At 43.0% G+C, this 6633-nt stretch overlaps 1 long non-coding RNA gene across 1 annotated transcript; it reads left to right on the top strand.

Annotated features, from left to right (window-relative positions):
• The first annotated feature begins 3127 nt into the window (after nucleotides 1-3127).
• Nucleotides 3128-6397, top strand: LOC144315256 (uncharacterized). The gene is made up of 4 exons (XR_013381002.1): nucleotides 3128-3265; nucleotides 4937-4997; nucleotides 5439-5598; nucleotides 6251-6397. It is a non-coding gene; the product is annotated as an uncharacterized LOC144315256 (long non-coding RNA).
• Nucleotides 6398-6633: the final 236 nt, after the last annotated feature.

Here is a 6633-nt window from a genome sequence, read left to right as displayed (position 1 = left end):
GAAAAGGCCCTTCTTTGCAGAGATAGTAATATTCAGTGTACAGGAGAGTTGTTGGATGGGTTAAAATGTATCCCTTCTAACATCATGTTTTTGAGCACGCTCTGAGCTTCTGGAGCCAGTCAGCCTCTCCTGTGGAATGATTAGGGCCTGAGGTGGGGAGTTTGGGTGAGTCTAACAGGTTGACGTCGCTGTGTTCCTAAGAAGGATGTGAGGCCGATCCCAGGGCAGGAGCTCACCTTGCTGAAGTACAAGAAAAGCCGAGGCTTTCCATCTTGCCCACAACTCAGTGCCTTCCCTTGGTTACCTAAGGGAACCCACTTACAACTCTATTACCCGGTAAATTAGGAGAGTGATTCAGTCAGGTATATTTATCATGAAGAGAACTGAAGATAATTAATACACTGCATTGAATGCAAATTGCACCCACAGCACTTATCTCATTTTCAATTAGCACAAATGTTACAGCACTGCAGGCTTGTTATGGTTTTACCATGGGCTGGGTAATTAATTTCCGTGAGCCACATATCAGGCACCTGGTAATGCCGTTTATTAATAAATGTCACCCCAGGTATCGGTTTGTTAGAAGAGGTAAATAAATGGAATGCGCAGTTGTCTGCCCTGTGCAAATCTATTTTTACACCTCGCTGAATCTTTTCACTTGTTTGTTTATTGACTTGAGTGACTCCTGAGATTACAATTGCAAACAAAAGAAGATCCCCACCCGTCATGTGGCCTCAAAGGGGGAATTCCCGTCTCTTCCCCCTCAGGGACCGTCAGGCCTATGTGTGGAGTTAGTCACAGGCCAGGTTGTGTTGCTTCAGAAAGCATTTTCCCAGAAAAGACCCCTAGGAGAGTCAGAGAGGAGAGACTTCTCCTGGCACATCTGACCCACCCCAGCAGATGCTCTCACTTGGGAACCCCACCACCCTGTCCCTTGCCTTGTAAATCTTGGAGAAGCAGTAGATCTTACAGACCCCCTTCCTGGTGCCCCCAAACTGTCTCACCCTGGCCCCCCTTCCCTGCTCTACTCATTTATACTCTTAGTTACTAAAAAGGGTTCTGGTCACTAATTCCAGTGTGAGCATAGGAGCTGTTTCCCCACACCACCAAGCAATGCTTGAATGCGGGCTTGGGGGTTCTACAATTCAACTCAATTCTGGCACAATCTGTAAGGAGGTAGCATCAGATTCCACAGGTTGAGGCCTCAGTCCCACAAAACTGCTTCTACTTTAATCACAAATTATGTTTGTCCCCTGAGCTTTTTTTTTTTTTTTAGATTTTATTTATTCATGAGAGACACACAGAGAGAAGCAGAGACCTAGGCAGAGGGAGAAGTAGGCTCCCTGCAGAAGCCCGATGTAGGACTCGATCCCAGGACCCCAGGATCATGCCCTGAGCCCAAGACAGACACTCAGCCACTGAGCCACCCAGGTGTCCCTGTTCCCTGTGATTCTGACCAACCTGCTATAAATTCATGACCTCCTCCCCCTCAGAATTGCCAGTCATTTGCCAGAATGACTCACAGAATTCAGGGAAATATTCACTTACATTTATCAGTTTATCATCGAAAGATTTGATAAAGGACACAGAGTAGTATCCAGGTGGAAGAGATGCATGGGATGACATATATGGAGAGGGTGCTGAGCTTCCAGATCTTCTGCAGGCATGCCACGCTCCCCGAATCACCTGTTGACCAATCTGGAAGCTCTCTGAAACCTGTCCTTTTGAGTTTTTATGGAAACTTCATTACATAGGCATGTTTGATTAAATCACTGGCCATTAGTGATTGATTCAACCTGTGGCCAGGGGTAGGGGGGTGCGGCCCTTCTCCTCCCTGGAGGTTGGAATGGGACTGCAATTTCTAACCCTCTAGTCATATGGTTGGGGTCCCAGAAACCAGCTCCATCCTTAGGAGCTTTCCAAACATCACCTCATTTACCTAACAAGAGGCACCTTTATCTTCTCCTCACTTAGGAAATTATCAGGATTTTAAGAGTTTAGTGCTAGAAATGGATCCAGTCTCTCTCTCTATATATAATATATATAATAAATATATGAATATATAAAAATATATATTATATATGTTATATATAGTATATGTATAATAAAATATATATAAAATTAAAGATTTTATTTATTTATTTATTCATGAGAGACACACAGAGAGAGACAGAGACACACAGAGGGAGAAGCAGACTCCCTGTGAGGAGCCCGATGTGAGACTTGATCCCAGGACACTGGGATCACACCCTGAGCTGAAGGCAGATACTCAACCACTGAGCCACGCAGGCATCCCCCAAACATATATTTCTTATTCTAAGTCACAATATCAGGGCTTACTCACCTGTGACACTGGGTACTCTATCATAACAAAGTGGTAGGATTTGGTGGTCTTCCAGCAAAAGTGGGTTATTGAGCAGAAGTCCCATATTTCTGTGAGCTTTTCCACATTTCTGACTTGTATCTTCTCTCTCCATACTGGCAGGTGACATTAGATTTTTTTGCAAAAAAAAAACCAGTTAGAAGATTTGGACTGCATACTTACTATGGGTCTGGAACTTTTGGAGCTGGAGAGTTATGTGCCTAAATCTCATTTTATCACAGCTCTTGTGGTGACATCAGTTTGGCCAAGTAAACACTTTGCACTCTGCCCTGAACCAGTAGGGACCATGATCAAAAGTTAGCAATTCTGGGCAGCCCTGGTGGCGCAGTGGGTTGGTGCCGCCTGCAGCCCAGGGCATGATCCTGGAGACCCGGGATCGAGTCCCATGTCAGGCTCCCTGCATGGAGCCTGCTTCTCCCTCTGCCTGTGTCTCTGCCTCTCTCTCTCTCTCTGTGTCGATCATGAATAAATAAATAAAATCTTTAAAAAAAAAGTAGCAATTCTCATCCTACTTTTTGAATTTTGTTGCTCCTTGAGTTTCCTTGAGGATCCTATTTGAAGAGCCACTGTGATTTAACTGAGTTCATCTGTATGAAGCACTAGGCATGGTGCCTGGTACCTAGTAACTTGGCTGTGATTAGTATGATTGTTGTGACATCATACTGGTGACATCATCTCATAGGCTTCTACAGGGAGTGATCATCTGTTTAGCAGATTTTTATTGAGCACCTACTATGTGTCTGGCACTGTTTTGGCACTGCAGATGAAACACAAAAATCCTGGTCCTAATGAAGACAGGAGATGTTCTATTGAAGAAAGAAACAAACAGATCAGCAGGATATATAGTGTGCCAGACAGTTTGAGTGCTAGAGAGAATACCAGGTAGGAAGAGAAGACTGGAATTGGAAGGGGGTTCTGGCTTGCAGCTTTTACCTTTACGAAGGTCTTGCTGAGAAGGTGTTCTTTGAGTAGAGAGAGACATGAAGGAGGTCAGAATCAGCTCTTAGATGCCTGGGGAAGAAGCCTTCTAGATAGAGGGTATAGCAGATGTAAAGGTGCGGAGACAGGAAGATGCCAAGAGCCCAAAGGAGGCCAGTAAGTCCAGAGTGAAGTGAATGGGAGGAGATGGAGGAGAGGAAGTCTCAAGGATTGTGCCTATTAGGGCCTTGTGGGAGGTTCTAAGAACTTTGTGTTTTACTCTGACATAGGATATGGTGAGAAGATATTGAGTAGAGGAAGATGGGCTCTGACTTAGATTTTAGAAGGTTTTCTCTGGCTTTTGTGCTGAGAAATAGACCGTAGAAGGACAAGAGCAGAAACAGGGAGACCACTAAGGAGATGTATTAGTTTCTTATTGCTGCTGTGACAAATTACCACACATTTAGTGGTTTGCAACAGCACAAATTTATTATTTTACAGTTCAGGAAGCCAAGGTCCTAAAAATCAAGGTGTGAGCAGGGCTGTGTTCTTTCCAGAAGTTCTAGAGAAGAGTCCATTTCCTTGACTTTTCCAGCTTCTAAAGACTTCCTGCATCTCTGGAGTCTCATTCTTCCCTGGTCTCGAAACCAGCAGCAAACTGTCTTCATCTTTCTCTGACATCTGCTTCCACTGGCCCATTTCCTTTTTTGACTCTGACTTTCCTCTTTCCCATATAAGGACCCTTGTGATTAAGTTGGTCTCATCTGCATAATCGAGGATAATCCCCCTGTTTTAAGATCCTTAAATTCATAGCACCTGCTAAGTCCCTTTCGCCATGTAAGGTATTCACAATTTGAGGGGATTAAGATGTGTTCATCTTTGGAAGACCATTATTCTGCCTACTGTAGAGGTTTGTGCAATTGTGTAGGTGAAGAATGAAAGTGGTTTGGGCAAAGGTGGTGAGAAGCGATTGGATCCTGGTTATATATCAAGCTACCTCATATCTTGGGCCAGCTTCAGCATGGAAGGTTCCAGAATTCTCTGGTCCTATGGCATGGGAATCCCCATTTTCATTATAATAATTTCAACTGACTTGGGGCCTATTTCTCATCCCCTCTAACTAAGGAACCATGGACAGTTGTGGCGCGAAGGGACTTCAGAAGCTATAGCAAGTTCCCAATTATGCCTTTATAAATTCCTGCTTTGTCCTGGGTGCATTGAAAGCTCCTTGGATGCTTTTGTACCAACTTTATATCTGATCATTCTTTTATTCATTCATTCAGCATTTCCTGGGCATCTGTTGAGTGCACTGCTCTGTGCTATGTAAAAGTAGAAATAGAAAATGTAAGAGTCATGATCCTTATCCCTGGGAGATAGGGATCTATTTGCAATCTCTTTGGAAAGAAATCAGAGAATAATTTTAGAGCCAAATGTGAGTGAAAAATGAAATGCAAGATTTATGCATCAGTACCAAGGGAGTAAAGAATGTGGAGAGGCTTCTTAAAAGAAGTAATAGGTCAATGGATTTTTAGTTTTCAACTGAGGGCCAGAGAATTGCCAGCTTTTAATTTTGTCAAGAATGAACACTAGAAAAATTTATACCATCTCTTATTGCCATCATTTTATAATATGCAGAACATTGAAGCATCCAAGAAATGAAAAGACCATGATCAGGGCACCTAGATGGCTCATTTGGGTAAGCATCCAACTCTTGATTTCTGCTCAAGTCATGATCTCAGGGTCATGAGATTAAGCCCTGCATTAGGCTCTGTGCTCAGCAGGGAGTCTGCTTGAGATTCTCCCCCCGCCCTGCCCCTTCCCTGCTCACTTATAAACACTCCCTCTCAAATAAATAAATAAATAAATAAATAAATAATTTTTAAAAAAAATAAAAGACATGGTCTCAGAATAAAGGGGGAGTCTCTTGTATGAAACATATTTAGCTTTACTTGCCTAAAAACTCTTTTGTATAAAACCTCAGTGCTTTATTTTTCTCATTTCACTGAGAGTTGTTGTGCATTGGTACAGGTATCTAGACCTCAGCCTAGAGACAAAAGGCTGTTTGGGTTTATAGTTTGGATTTCTGACTTTTGGGGGCGTGACTTTTCCTCTGTATTTCTTTGGGCTCTGATTTCAGATGGCTGGTGACCAGATGACAAGAATCTAATGTTTTGCTTGTGGATATTCTTGAACCTTGTCCCTGCTCCTGGCTCCTTTACCAGTGGGAAGTTTGGGAAGCAGAAAAGGGAAGAGAAATGCAGACCAGTTTGCACTGGGGCATCTGTGGTCATCTTGTGGTGAGTGAGTGGTTTGCCCAAATGATAGTCTAATTATACATGGAGATTTGGGGATATTCTGTGGGTTTTAGTCATCATGATTGTGTTAGTTTCCTTGGCTATTACAACAAATGACCACAAACTAGGTCACAGTATTCTCTCACAGTTCTGGAGCCAGAAGTCTGAAATCAAGGTGAAATCAAATGCTCTCTCTGAAGGCTTTAAGGAGAAAGGCTTCCTCACCCCTTCTTAGCCTTGGGTGGTTGGCCAGCCATCCTTGGTGTGTTCCTTGGCTCACAACTATATCATTCCAATCTCTGCCTCTGTCATTCCATGGTGTTCTCCCTGTATGTCGACATGTAAGTTTGTCTCTTATTATAAGAATACCACTGAATTTAGGGCCCTTCTAATCCAGCAATACCCCCTCTTAACTAATTATATCTGCAAAGGCTGTATTTTCAAATGAGGTCACATCTGATGTTCTGGCAAATTTGAATTTTGAGGAGATACTGTCTTGGGCTGAATTGTGTTCCCTCAAAATCCATATGTTGAAAACCAAACCCTCAGTACCTCAGAATATGATTGTCTTTGAAGATAGGGTCTTAAAGAGTGAATTAGGTAAACATGGAACATTGGAGTGGACTCTGATCTGATCTCACTGGTGTCCTTATAGGAAGAGGAGATTAGGACACACAGAGACACCCAGGATGCTCACACATGAGGAAAGACCATAAGAGCACACAGGGAGAAGGCAGCCATCTGCCAGCCAAGAAGAGAGGCCTCAGGAGAAACCAACCCTGCCAACACCTTGATCTTGAACTTTCAGCCTCCAGAACAGTGAGAAAATAAATTTCTGTTTCTTAGCCTACTCAGTCTATGATATTTTGTTATGGCAGCCTGAGATGACTAATACAGACATATGCAACCCAGTACAATGCCCGATTTCCTTTATTTTTAGCTTAGGCAACCCAGTGTACGATGGAGGGATTCCAAAGCAGATTTCAAGATATCTGTGTTACATATGCACCTTTTGTTACCATTCCCTCCATATCTGTT

This window comes from Canis aureus, chromosome 6 (genome assembly GCF_053574225.1).
Source record: "Canis aureus isolate CA01 chromosome 6, VMU_Caureus_v.1.0, whole genome shotgun sequence".
In the NCBI taxonomy this organism is placed as follows: Eukaryota; Metazoa; Chordata; class Mammalia; order Carnivora; family Canidae; genus Canis; species Canis aureus.
This window is presented reverse-complemented; position numbering and strand designations above follow the sequence as displayed.